This window comes from Narcine bancroftii, chromosome 4, assembly GCF_036971445.1.
Source record: "Narcine bancroftii isolate sNarBan1 chromosome 4, sNarBan1.hap1, whole genome shotgun sequence".
Classification (NCBI taxonomy): Eukaryota; Metazoa; Chordata; class Chondrichthyes; order Torpediniformes; family Narcinidae; genus Narcine; species Narcine bancroftii.
In genome coordinates this window covers 109701911-109715409 of record NC_091472.1, presented here as the reverse complement: position 1 = coordinate 109715409, position 13499 = coordinate 109701911, and positions in this window count along the sequence as shown.

Genomic DNA, 13499 nt, shown 5'->3' with positions numbered 1-13499 from the left:
CAGGAGGGCCACTACCTGGTGGTGCCACCCATACCTTTTGTCCGGCATTCTCTGGCTCGGGAATGGGGGACAATGACTGTTTTTCCTCTGGAATAGGCTGTAGTTCAGAAGCGTGAAGAAGTCAGTGGAAAGGTGTACCTCCCTTCAAATGGCAATAATTCAAATTGTCGACTGCCTGCTGCAGCACATGGCACCATCCCTTCAGGGTCCCCAGTGGTGTTAATAAATGAATTTGTTCCTTCAGTAAGCCGTTCATTCATTCAACTAACCCAGCAGCCTGCAGGTAATAAGGAATATGGTGAACCCATAAGATACCATTGTAAGTTGCCCAATCACAGATTGCCTTCCCAGAGAAGTGCGAACTAAATCTCCTCTGGAACATCATAATGAAAAATAAAATGGTTTAGTCCTTGGATAGTGCTAGCTTGGTACGCCATCTTGGTGGGAAAAGCAAAAAACCAAGCCCGAAAAGGTGTCAACCATTACTAGGACGTAACGTTTACCCATACAGTCTGGCATGGGACCTATGTAATCAATTTGCCAGACCACAGCTGAGCGATCTCCTCGTCTTATTCGGCCATGCGGACCAGAAGGAATGGTGCGGGACTTCACAAGCTGACATGCTGGGCATGTACGCGCGACCATGCGGACATCATCCTGATGGACGGGTAAAGCATGTGTACGGGCCCACATAGCTCATCCCTTCTCTCCCAAATGGCCACTCTGTTCATGTGCCCATCGAGCCAGGGGGACAGTAACGGCGTGGCTGGTAGTGGCAAGCTGATCTGCTACTGCATTATGTTGTGCCATGTTAGTCGTTGCATTAGTATGGGCATCAATGTGATATATGGTTATCGCACAATTGTGGAAACATCCCACAACAGCTCCCACAACTGCTTGCCCCAATACTGGGCGGTCATGTATCAGCCAGTCGTTCTTTTGCTAATCAGACATCCATAGCACAAGTCCATTAGCCACAACCCAGGAATCAGTAAACAGGCAAAGAGGGTGATCATGGGGGTCTAGTGGTAAAATGACCACCTTCAACTCAGCATACTGGCTAGAGCCACCATTCCCCCTCCTCCGATAAGTGAGTTCCTGACCTGGGACGGTAAGCCACCGCCTTCCACTTCTGCTTTCCTTGCACCCACCACTGCTACCATCAGTAAACCAGGCATTCTCTTGTTCTGCTGGAGTGAGTGGATCATATGGTTTACCCCACTGAATTGGTGAAGGGGGTAGGGGAGGGGCAAGGCGGGTTCAATGTCATCATGATGAGACAGAAGATCAGCCACCTGTTCGTGTATGCGGCCCACCCCTTCAGGCCCTTTGGTTGCACGACTCTGAATATACTACTTCCATTTAACAATAGAAGACTGCTGGGCCCGCCCGATCTTTAGATTAGCGTCATTAGCCAGGACCCAGTTCATTATTAGAAGTGTAGGTCGCAACTGAACATCTGCATCGCCTGTCATTCTTTCCGTCACCAGCAGGGCCCAGTAATAAACCAGTAACTGTTGTTCAAAAGCAGAATAACGAGTGGCAGCCTCAGGCATGGTTCATGACCAGAACCCAGCAGGACTCGGCGACCCTTTTGTTTCTGCCAGAGGCTCCAGGAGGCCACATCATCAGTAACGGAGACCTGTAGTTCGTAGGGGGTATCTGGGATGTGGGGAGCAATGGGCAGGGCCTGAAGAATAGCCTGCTTGGCAGACCAGAACACCCTTTCCTGATCGTTACCCCATAAAATGTCTGCTTTCTTTCAGGTAATCTTGTATAGAGGACGTAAAAGCAATGACAAGTGTGAAATATGGCGTCGCCAATATCCCAATAACCCTAGGAAACGCTGGGTCTCTTTTTTGTTAGTAGGAGTGGCCAAGACTGCGATCTTATTGCGAACTTTATCGGGAACCACCTGTTCTCCAGCATGCCACTGAATTCCAAGCAAAATATCGTCTGGGACGGGCCCTGTACCTTGGCAGGGTTAATGGACCACCCTCTTTGCATCAGGGTATTTTGGACACTCTCCATACCCTCCTGTACCATCTCTTCCGTGGCCCCTTGGATCATCACATCATCAATATAATAGTGAATTGAGAGAGAAGGCGATATTGGCACCACCTCCAAATCATGAGAAATTAGGTTGTGGCAAATAGTGGGAGAGTGTACATAGCCCTGTAGGAGGCGGGTGAAGGTATACTGACGCCCCTTCCAGGAAAAGGCGAAATGATCCTGTAGACCTCAGCTATAAGAATACTGAAGAAGGGGCAATGACAGCATACCATGTTCCTGAGTTTCTAGTAGCAATGTTTTCGACAAGGGTAACAATGTCCAGAACTGCCGAAGCAAGAGGTGGGGCACGTTTGTTCAAAAAACGATAATCAACTGTCATTCTCCAGGAGTCATCCGGCTTCTGGACCGGCCAAACAGGGCTATTAAAGGGCGACGTTGCGGGTCTCACTACCCCTTCTTCTGGCAAAGCATCAATGGTGGCAGTAATCTCTTCCTGCCCTCCAGGGAGGCTATATTGTGGAATGCACACTGGTTTCGGTGGGGAGGGGGAGGCACCATCACAGGATCCCACTTAGCCCGACCCACCACTAGTCTTTTTTGTAATAGTCCGAATTCCAAATGCAAATCCCCCTTGGCTAGTATTAAGGGCCGTACCGGCCAACATATTAATACCCAGGATACACTCGTCAGTGGCAGCCACCAGGGCATGTAACCATATAGGGGAAGGGCCATCACCCACCGTGGCACGGACTTTTATTTCCTTCACCAGGCTGATCGCTCCTCCCATCCCCTCTATTCGAAATGTTGGTCCAGTCCAGAGGTCAGGGTTACCCGGAATCACCGAGTGCTCCACACCGGTATCGACCAAGGCCAAATATTAGCGGTCATTACCCCCACCCCAATGGATTGTTAACGGTATGTAGGGCCGTGGGTGTCCATGTATCTGCCGTATCTCAATGGAGTAGACATGGGAACCCTGCCCACACCCTCATGCCTTAGTAGGGTTTGGGGGCTTCCAGGACCACATGCCACTATTATCCATAAGAGCCTTTTTAACCATTTGTTATATCTCATCACGGGTAACTGGAGCAGGAGAAGCCTGCTCGATAGAAGCAGCAGTGGGAGCATAGAAGACACAGCTGGGCCAGGAGGACTCAGCAGCTGGGGATGATGTTCCCCTGCCTTCCTCTTATAAAGGGCATCAATGACTGCAGTAGGTTTCCCATCAATATCACTTTTAGGTACGCCTAACTTTAACAAGGTTAGAAAAAGGTCCTTTCTTGTCGGCCCTTTATTACCAGCAGCCCCTCTCCTTTCATCCTGCTTGTCTGATGTAACCTGGGTTGTACGTGAGTGGATTTTACCTCCCACCTCTAATTCTCTAAGCCCAGATAAGGCGTGCACCGCCTCAGACACAGGGTGCCCACCCAATTAGCGGACTAGTTACAGACAGAACCAGTCCCCATACAGTGGGTTGGGCGGAACGAACCAATCTGGTATGCATTCCGGCTGTGAATATCTCTTCATCAGGACTCCCCCCCATGTACCCACAGCCTCAAATGCCCTGCATACAAGGCAGAGGCCAGGGCCTGCTGACGAATTACTGCTATACCCTCCTCTGGGGTGGCCCAATTGTTCTATAAATGTAAATCCCAATCTACTGGTGATGGGTATACTCATAGCAGGGCATCCCCTAGAGTGACAAGTAAGTAATCCACCTCTCTCCCTCTACCCCGCAGCTTAGCAGTGACCCGGATATCAGTAGTCAATGTTCCTAATCCCAACAGTTCCTCTGGGGTTAAATATACATTAGTTCCCAAACACGCTGGAGCCAGGCCGCCAGAGTTTCTCCCGCCTTTTGCCTAAATCGATCTCCAATGGCAGCCAGCTCTTTTACAGAGAGGTCACATATCAATGACTTCTCTTGACCCCTGCTCCCACTTTGGCCCACAGGGTCCTTTGCCCAGTGGACGGGACGAGGCCGAAGCCTTCCCATAGAGGGGGTGAGCCATTGAGCATAAGCAGGGGTTCGGGTACCTTCCCCTGGGTCCTCTAGTGAGACCAGGGAATCATCTACCTCTTCAATCTCATCAGTTACATTCCACCCCTCTCCCTCTCCGTCTCTTTGGAAAATCTGCTGCCTTATGGGGCGGGCGTGAACAGCAGGTGGAGAGGGTACTATGTTAGACACATGCTGAGGAGTATCTGCATTATTACCATGGTCATCTTTCCAGATATTCCCATCCCAATCCTCAATTACATCAGGATCGTCACCATTCATTATCATGGCACGAATACGATATGGATCGGGTTCTACTCCTTGCCTTTCCTTATCTGCACAGAGCTGCTGCCGGAGTTTAATATTACGGCAGATCGTTTGGACATGCTTATCCTCCCATTCTTTGGCTCAGACCTGACTGGTGCGAACAATCTCGCTTATCATGGAACAGCGTTGTCGCAGGGCTTCTAGCTCCTCCTCTAGTTGCCCTTTCTTGTGCTGGGATTCTACTTCTCGCTGAACAGATTCTGCTTCATGCTGAATGGAGTGGCGTAAGGCTGTGGCCAGCAGCCAAAAACCATCCCCTTTTTACTAGGAAATTTACTTTCTTGAAGGATAGTGGCAACCTGCTCTCCCAGAGGCGCACTTGATGAATCTAACGTCTCATCCCAACTAATGGGTGGTCCCAACAAAGACAGGGTATTGGCCAACATGCCAAATGTCTGCTTGCTTATCTTTCTTTCTGTGCTGGGAATAGGTGCTTGGGTAAGCAGTCTTTGGGTAATATAAGCCATGGTCCTGCTGCTGAAGTTTGAGACTCTCCAAGAGGTGGCAACATCTCTCAGCAAGAAGAAGAACTTCTAGAGTCCAGCTAACGTCCTGGTCGGGGGAGGTGGAGAAGCTGCAACCGGTGCCCTGACGACCTACTACAAGTGTGCGGTCATTGCCCCCCTTCGGCAGTTGAGACCAGTCCAGGCGTTGATAAGTATAATTGGGAAGGGCTTGCATATTGTAGTTTGATATCAGCTTTAGAATTTGTAATTAAGATTTGTATAAACTGAAGTGCTCTCGGCGTGTGTGTCTGTTTTCTTTGGTAGCTCAAACACTGTGACCAATCTAAAATGAACAAAGTGAGAGGTACAAGTTTACCCAGGACAACAACCCACACTATCACTGGGTTAGCATTATTAGCAAACCTAAATATATTGCAAATTTGAACACTGAAGAAGTTGGAAATCTGAAATAAAGACAGAAAAGGCTGGAAACTGAGGTTAGCTGAGAAAAGAACTTAAGGTCTTGGGTTAGAGGTGAAAGGGGAAATGTTTAAAAGGAATATTAGGGGGAAGTTCTTCACACATAAAGTGGTGAGAGTGTGGAATGAGCTAGCAGCTATAGTGGTGAATGTGATCAGTACATGAATAAGAGGGGTATGGAGAGCTATGGTCCAGATGCAGGTCAATGGGACTGGCCAGAATAAAAGTCTGGCACACAGTAGAGGAGCTAAAGGGCCTGTTTCTGTACTGTACTGTTTTATGGCTCTGTGGTTCAATGAAATCATCAGATTGTGCTTCATCTGTGGAAAGAGCAACAGAAAAAGAATGTTTCAGGTTGAAGGCCCTTCATCAGAACTTGCAAAACAAGAAAAGGAAGTTAGTTTTTAGTTGCAGGGAGGTGAGGAGAGGGCTGGAACGAGTAAAACCTATCTTTGTTTAGTGCTGGCAACATCTACATAGCTCCCTCTGCACTTGCAAATCCAATTAATGTGGTAACCAAAACTGTATGCAATTCTCTAATTTGTGTTTGATGACGTACTAGCATAATTTGCCATTGCACCTACTTTGCTTCTGGTCATAATAGAAAAATAATTCACCTACTCCATTAACCTCCCTCCATCACCTCCCCTTCTCTTTTCTTCCTCTGGGCAGAAGGTACAGAAGCTTGAAGACCAGTGCCTTTAGATTAAGCAATAGTTGTTTTCCAACAGCTATCAGGTTCCTGAACCTTCCTGTGCTATCCTAACCTTACCATAACACTTCTCCAAGACCTCCATCGAACAATCTGCACTGACACTGCACCTTTTCACACTACTATTTTTGTTTCTCCCTTCTATTTTTTTCTCTTCTTATGTGTTGTCGTCAGCAAGACCTTCATTGCTCCTGTACTGTAAATAGTACTTATGTATAGAACAATAGATTTCATTCTTAGTTTCTTACTAAATATACCTTTATTATTTCAGGAGGATGTGGTGGCAGAGGTTCTGCACTCAGAAAGATGCTGTGATAGGGTGAGAACAGATTACTGGGTGATACACAAGAAAAAGGGCCATAGTAATCATCGCTTTTTATTCAGCGGAGGAGAATCTAAATCTAGAGGCCATAGATTTCAAGGCGAGAGGGTAAAGTATTTAAAGGGTCCTGAGGGGAACCTTTTTCATTCAGAGATTGGTGTGAATATGGAAAAAGCTGCCCGAGATAGCGGTAGAGGCAGCTAAAACTGTAACGCTAAATAAATCTAGACATAATCATGGATTGGAAAGGTTTAGATTGATATGAGCTGAATGCAGGCAATTGAGCCAAGCTTGGATGGACTACTTGGTCCGCAGGGCCCATTTCTACTGCTGCAAACAGCTCAATGACAAAAGATGTGCATCAAAATAATGTTTTCTTCTCTATTTAATTGAATTATGGTCAGCAGAACTTACTCATGGTGGGTTCATGCTTATTATAATTTACAGTGCAATCTCTATGTACAATTTGTTTGTCCCTTATGATAAAGTCCATTCAATTTCTGCCCCTATTGTCTCTTGTCAGGAAATTACTTGTATAAAAATATAATTATCTACTTTAGGTTGCTACATGTCCCAAAATTAATAGATATAAAATTATCAAGAGATGAGGCACCGAAAAAAAGTCCATTGGCTGATATCCAGCCATTTATTATATTCTAACATTTAATCCATTTTTTTCCATTCTTCTTCCATTCTCATCATTCCTACCAAAGAGTCACCAAGTCATACAATGTGGAAACAGGCTGACTAAAAATGTCCCATCCACTAGTCCCATCCACCTGCATTTGGTCCATATCCCTCTAATCCTATCCTATCCATGTATTCGCCCATGTTTCTTAAACATTGCCATAGAACCTGTCTCAACCACCTCCTCTAGCAACCCGTTCCATACACCCACCACCCTCTGTGTAAAAAAGGATTCCTCTCAGGTTCCTGTTAAATCTCCCCTTCTTCACCTTCAACCTACATATGTACTCTGATTAATTATTCCCCTTTTCTGGGCAAAAGACTGTGTTCACCAAATCTATTCCACTTGTGGATTTGTTCACCTCTATGAGATCACCCCTCATGCTCCTGCACTCCAAGAAATATAGCTCTCACCTACTCAATGTCCCTATGTCTCAGACCCCCGAGTCCTGGAAATATCCTCATAAATCTTCCTTCTCTGCACCCTCTCCAGCTTGATATCTTCCCTGCAGCAGAATGACTAAAACGGAACACAATATTCCAAATGTTACCAACATCTCATACAACTGCAACGAGACCTTCCAGCTTCAAAACTCAATACTGTGAACAATGACACCAATGTGCTAAAAGCCTTTTGGCCACTCTATCTACCTGTAATGCTACTTTCAGGCTACTATGTATGTGTACTCCTAGATCACTCTGCTCTACAACACCAGAAGTAACTTAATTCAATGAGTACATGGTCCACAAAACTGCTTACAAGGGACAATCTATAATTGATGAACCTGTATATTTATGGTATGTGGGAGGAAACCAGAGCACCCAAAGGAAACCCAGTCAGTCTCAGGAAGAAGGTACAAACACCACACACACAACAGAAACTAGGATTGAATCTGGTTCCCCAGAGCTGCAAGGCAGACATCAATCAGCCACACTATTCTTCCACCAGTGTTACAATGAGAGTGTGCTTTGGACCTTGAAAAGAGGGTTGTAGGCCTTAGCTCTCTTATTTGGCTATTCTGAGGTAGTTGATGTTGGGCCTCACTTAGTATTCTTGCCCTTCAGTAAAAGTTCATCTTATGTACAATCTCCATTCCATTGTTTTGTGGATACAATTTAGTGTCTTACTTTCTGGCCTGTTTCAGTTATTATGCATCAATAGATTTGGTTGAGATAATTTTGGTCAACAAATGCTTTGGCGATAAGAGTAACACCAACACCTTTATATGTACCTGTACTGTCAGGTATTTATTGATCCTACAACCCTCCTTCACTCTTGTGCTCTGGAATGAAGAGATCGGATGTGAATTTGTTAACTTCTCTCAAAATGACAACCAGATCCAAGTGCCTCTGTAATCATGTGGCAAGAATTCTAACTCTTTTGAACTCCTTAATAATGGATGACGAAAAAGCAGCTCTGGTTTATGTATCTTGAATAAGACTGTATCATCAGTGCTGACGTGTGGATAAATACGCAGGTGCGACTAAAAAAAATCTCATACTCATTCTGTACTTTCAATCTGCTGCATTAATATGCTAATCACTAATGTGACTTTCAATTTGCACCTTTGCATAAAAGTGGAACCAAGTATCTAATGAACCTTCTGATATACATAATTATAATTGGATGACTAACAAATTTGAATATTTATTTGGAATGTGCAGCATTCATAAGTTATCTTGTGGAATCATCGAAACATTGTGTCCATTTTGGTCATAAATGGATTTTAATATCAGCTGCTAGCTCTAGGTCCATATCCTGAATATGATAGATACACGATTTGCCACAGCACTGGCAGCTTTTGACCTTAGAGATCACCCACCTTTCCCTGTATGACTCATCTTCCTCACCTCACCCCCTTGCTTCCTTTCTTCTCTGTCCTTCCATTTGGCATCTGCCAGTTGACTACTTCTGTTCCCTACCCCTGCCCTGGCCCTGATCCTACCCCTCCCACCCTAGCCTCATTACACCAGCTTGACTCTTCTACACTCTCTGTCCTGATGAAGGGCTCTGGCTAGCAACGTAATAATGAGAGCTCAAGATTCCAACACACATTGAATGAAGTTATTTTTTTTCTCTCATCTCCCATCAAACCCTAAGTGTAAATCCATGCTCCCTAGTTACTGGACTCTCTGTTAAGGGAAATTGATCCCAATATTTAACCAACAATAGGCTTTTAATAATTTTGTAAACCTCAAGTAGCTCTTCAAAGGAAACACTTTTGCTTCAGACTCTTCACATGACAATATTTCATCATGCTTGCAAATCTATTCTGCGCCTATTGTATATGTTCTTCCAATAGTATGTTGAACATATCCCCACATAGCACTTTTGCTGATGTTCAACTAATGTTTCAGATATTTTTGGCAAGACTTCCTTCTTGTTGTATTCTAAGACATGGAAAGTATCCAATATGCTTTTTTAACTTGCTTCCCCATCTGAATAAAACTACAGAGAGTTATGTATGCTCAACTCACACCATCAATCAGACAAGCCTCCCCTCCACTGACTTGACTTTTAGTTCCCACTGCCCCAGGAAAGCTGCTAACATAGAACAGAACCAATCCCAACCCGGTCTCATTCTCTTCTCTTGCCTCTCTTCGAGCAAAAGGTACATGAGTTTAAATACATGCTCCTCCAGATTCAGGAACAGTTTTCCCCCTCTGATATCAGTCTCTTGAACAATTGCCTTGAACTATTTAAACAGTACTTTTCTGTTTAACAATATCGCTGGACTTTGAATTATATACCTGTAATGCGCGTCGAAAGAACCAGGACTTGTTGATCCAAACCAAGGCTTTTATTAACTAAAAGACTGGAGCATATCACAAGTAGGTCGACCAGTCCAAAATGACCTGATCTGGCTAGGAGTAATCCTTTAAGACCTGCCAGTAGGTGTGTCTACACTATCAGCCAATCACAGTCGTCCTACACTACCATCTGTACATATCTACATATACACATATCACAATACCATACCTTTCACTTGCCTGAGTATGCAAGACAAAGTTTTTCTTTACTGTATCTCAGTGCTGGTTACAATAAGCAATTAAATTTAATACCACCTTGTTACTTTCAAGAAAAGGAAGATATGCAGTTCTCTGTTCCTCTACACATTTGACCATTTGTCATTCATTCATTTTCCTCGATACCTCCCATCTTGCATTTCCTCAGATTTTTACAAATTCACTTCTATTTCCTACTTGTGTCTGAATTAGCCCATCCATTGACAGCTTCTTTCCACCTGGAATGCTCCACCTCACTTTCCGATATTTCTGGTGGCAGGAACCTTCAGAACTGCAGGCCTACTGTCCTATGGTTAATACTTGGAGGGCTTTTCCCAATAAAATGCAAAGTGAGAAACACCACAGAAACACAATCATGTGTTGCCAGAAATAAACTGGGAGTGCAAAGGAGAGGGTAAAATACTTTTTTTTCATTGGATGGCTGGTTCAAGGAAAGGCAGGAATTGTAACTGTGATCACCAGGGAAAGAACAAGCTATTGAGCTCAGAAGGTGCCAGTTAATTACTTGCAATGTAAAGGTAAAAGTTCCATTATTGCCACGGAATACTACATTTAGAATATAACACACATGAAATTATTTAACTTTTGTCTAGAGTAAGGCAGAGTCACTACTTTGTCCAGCCCCCCTCACAGAAACCTACAGCACCTGGCTCCATTATTCAATCAAATCACCTCAGGCACACATCATGCTCTACACCAATGCCCCTCTGTACTTAAAGTCATAATGAACTTAGACTTGATGATGCAAGGTTTTTTTCTTGAACCTCCCTTTAACTCCTTCAACCATAATCTATTCTGGGACCCCCAAAAAAAACTGTTTTCACTGATGCACTATTTCATTTGCTGATCTTGCACTAACTAAACTGTGAATAACACTGGACAGCGAAGACTTTGCTCCCTGAACACTCTTGGGTGTATTTTATGGATTTGGGACTGCTAATCATGAAAATCACCTTAAAATGTTCCTGTCACATGCTTTTTTTTTAAGCTATAACCAATTTTGAGGATTTCCTGACATACTTTAAGTCTGACATATTTCCCACAGAGCAAGCTGTTTTGGTTAGTCCAAGCATGTCTGGACATGGACAGTGCAGGTGCTAGGCAAATGTTGCCTTAGGCCTGGTTGTAAATGTACCAAATGTTTGTGCTGCGCACACTTTGTGTGAAATACAAGCTTCCCCTTTGTTAGACCCAGAAAGAAATGACAAACACCAGTGTTTTCCCAAATGCAAAGAACAAACCCTTTTATTTACAATTAGAGAACTATTTATAATATTTACAATGCCCTTGGTCCCGAGGGAAATCTCATGAGCTCTCTCACACACATGTAACTGGATTAGTTGATTGATGGGTCAAGTCCCAAGAACCGGTAACATCTTCTCCTGGCGATCGTAGGTTTGCTCTGTTTAGGGCGTCTTAGCACTTGGCCATGCTGAGTGAGGATAGATGCAGATAGACAGGCTATAAAAGCAGCTCACATATCAGATGCTACTACAGAACACCAAACGACTTCCAGCTGATTGACAACATGCTTCAAGCATACAAAACGATGAAGTGCAACATGTCATTGAAAATTTGATTTCTGCATTCACTTCTGGACCTTTTCCCAGCTGATCCTGGTGCAGACAATGAGGAACATAGTGAAGGGTTTTACCAGGAACCATGATATTGCAACCATGGAATAGTAACTGGAATGAATCAATGCTGGCTGACTATTGTTGGACACTGACACGAAAATGCTGAGTGCAAGCGAAAATCAGCGGCAAAGCATTTTTTAGGTTATTTGAATGAACGGAATATGTTAGCATCATAATGCAGTTAAACATTCTGAACTCAATAAAAGCTCATTTAATGTTTCTCCAACTTCTTACTTAATGCAGCAAATCTGAAATTATCTCTGTTCAACTTGAAGTTAGCTATCATAATCCCCATTTTTTTTCAGGCAGCAAACCTTTTGAAAATATTTGTTGTCCAATGTAATTATTATTTCTCTTTTATATTTATTATCTCTCTCCATATTGGGGTAACGTAAATGTAGGTTTTATTTATTTCGGAAGTACCCATGTATCTGCAACCAGTAAGAATTTTGTTCCATATATACATGGTAAGACAATAAACACATATTATCATTCACTGCCCCCCAGGTAGAGAAATCAAATGATTCATGATGATTTTTTTTTTCTATCTCAGCCCCTTATCCTGAGGCTGAGTCCTAGTTCAGCTCAGGCTGATGGAACCTTCCATTCACAAGAAACTATATTTACCCCACTTATTGGCTAACACGTTGGAAACGTTAGCTCTGTTTGTGATAGCGTGGTGAAAATAAATCCTTTGACATTAAGGAATAAATCTGAGCTGAAGAAATCCTTTTTATTCAGGCGCCTGCCAGCTTTATGCTCAGGTCTCAGTCAAATTGCCATTTAATTCCTATATATGCTGAGTGGTTTGCTGAGGTTTTCTCGTACTTTTGTACATTGCATACAAATCTGAGCTGTGGCATTACACTACATACTCTTCTATAAGTAAATATTTTCTTCTTTGAAGTGTATATGAGAAGGATGCAAGGGTCCTTGTCATGGTTCTTCCACAGCAGTAGTGTGACAGAAAATTCTCTGATTTAATAATAATGAGTATAGGAGCAAGCATCAAGAACTATTAATGCTTGTGAAAAATAAAAAATTTAAAAAAAAAAAAAAAAAAAAAAAAGAACTATTAATGCTGTCAAAAATAATTTAAAAAATACTTATAAACTACAGGATATAAATGATTCTTTTCAAGGGTATTATAAGTTATATTCATCTCAATCATGAATAATGAAGGAGAAATTAATGATTTTTACAGAAGCTTCAACATCCATCTTTGAATGACCAAGCTCGAAAGAATTTAGATTCTCCATTTATGCTGAAAGAAGTTATTAAGGCTTTAAATTCTATGGAAAATGGTAAATTCCGTGATGAAGATGGGTTTACGTCTGATTTTATTTTAAAAAGTTAAAGACTTACTGATATCTTTATTAATGGAAGTATTAAAACAAGTGACTGAAACTTGTTCATTACCAGAATCTTTTTCAAATGCTGTAATAATAGTAATACCTAAGAAAGATAAAGATTTATTAAAACTGGAGTCTTATAGGCCTATATAATTATTAAATTTTGATTATAAGATTGTTGCTAAAGTTTTGGCTAATAGATTGGATGAGTATTTACCTGAGCTGGTTCATTTAAATCAATCAGGATTTGTTTAAAAAAAAGTATTCCGCTGATATTATAGCTAAATTATAGCTAATTCATAGCTCTCAGAAGAAATCAGATTTAGCATTAATTTTATCATTAGATGCTGAAAAGGCATTAAGATAAATTAGAATGAAATTATTTATTTAAGGTTTTGCAAAAATTTCAATTTAGATCAATATTTATGAATTAGATTAAAAATTTAAATAGAAACCCTTGAGCTAGAGTAGTTACTAATGAACAAATTTCTTCTTCT